The 1,534-nt window shown below is 46.2% G+C and overlaps 1 pseudogene; it reads left to right on the top strand.

Moving 5' to 3' along the window:
- The first annotated feature begins 593 nt into the window (after nucleotides 1-593).
- On the top strand, nucleotides 594-981 carry LOC142455976 (large ribosomal subunit protein eL36 pseudogene; annotated as a pseudogene).
- Nucleotides 982-1,534: the final 553 nt, after the last annotated feature.

Below are 1,534 nucleotides of genomic sequence, written 5' to 3'. Positions count from 1 at the left end.
AAAGTCCTCCTCCATCTCACAAAACATACACTATGACACCGACTGCAGGAGGAAAGCTGAGTCATTGAATGTGTAAGAATCTCAGCGCTGGCAGGGGTCTCCACACAGCTGCTACAGCAACCAGGGCTGCATTGGGGTAGGTCCAAGTGGCTTCTCCTTGGGGATGCCTTGCAGGAAGTGAGCCTTGCCTGCTGAAGCAGGGAACTGGCTAAGGCAGCTGCACCCTGCTCTGACCATCACAAAGCAAGAGACCGAGAACTAGAAAGGTGAGGCTCACTGAGCCATTTATCCCTCCACACTTTAATTAACCCCACGTGTGTTTATCAGCCAGATTGGCACAATTAACTACCTCAAGTTGTAATGCATACTGAAGGCTGCAGTTTTTTATCTTTATCAGCAAATGCTTCAAGTCCTCTTCACTTACAGTAAGCAAGATTGTACCATCTGCATATCTCAAGTTGTTAATAAACCTTCCTCCAATTCTAATACCACATTCTCCTACATATAATCCAGCTCTGATTATTTGTTCAACATGCAGATTGAATAAACATGGTGACGCCTTTCGCCGCGGCACCCATCGAAGAGTCGCAGCCATGGCTGTGCGCTCCCCTATGGCTGTGGGCCTCGACAAGGGCCACAAGGTGACCAAGAACGTGAGCAAACCGAGGCACAGCCGCCGCCGCGGGCGCCTCCCCAAGCACACCAAGTTCGTGTGGGACATGATCCGGGAGGTGTGCGGCTTCACACCCTATGAGCGAAGGGCCATGGAGCTGCTCAAGGTCTCCAAGGACAAGCGGGCACTGAAGTTCATCAAGAAGCGGGTGGGCACACATATCCGGGCCAAGAGGAAGAGAGAGGAGCTGAGCAACGGTGCTGGCCGCCATGAGAAAGGCCGCTGCCAAGAAGGACTGTGCCGTGCCCCCCTCTCCACACCCCCAAAATAAAGTCTTTCCAGAAACTGAAATAACAAAAACATGGTGACACATGTTTATTGATATATGTGCAAATTTTGCATGAGCCCAATTAAGGTTTCTGGAATCCCATTCTTCGCAAGGCTATCAATAGTTTGTTAGGATCCACACAGTAGAATGCCTTGGTATAGTCAATAAAACTCAAGTAAACATCTTTCTGGTATTCTCTGCTATCAGCTAAGATCCGTCTAACATCAACAATGATATACCTTGTTCTATTTCCTCTTCTGAATCCACCTTGAACCTCTGGAAGATCCCTGTCAAGGCATTGTTGGAAGACTTTCAGCAAAAAGTTACTAGCATGTGATATCAATGATATATCTCTAAAACATGAGCATTTTGTTGGGTCATCTTTCGTTGAAATTGCTACAAATATGGATCTCTTCCATAAGTTGACCAATCAGCTGTCTTTGAAATTTCCTGGCATAGACAAATGAGTGCTTCCAGTGCTTTATCAGCTTATTGAAACATTTTAATTGGTATTCCATCAATTCTTGGAATCTTATTGTTGGCTAATGCTTTCAGATCGGCTTGAACTTCTTCATCCAGTGTCATTGGTTTTT

The sequence above is a fragment of the Tenrec ecaudatus genome, chromosome 9 (assembly GCF_050624435.1).
Source record: "Tenrec ecaudatus isolate mTenEca1 chromosome 9, mTenEca1.hap1, whole genome shotgun sequence".
Taxonomy (NCBI): domain Eukaryota; kingdom Metazoa; phylum Chordata; class Mammalia; order Afrosoricida; family Tenrecidae; genus Tenrec; species Tenrec ecaudatus.
This window is presented reverse-complemented; position numbering and strand designations above follow the sequence as displayed.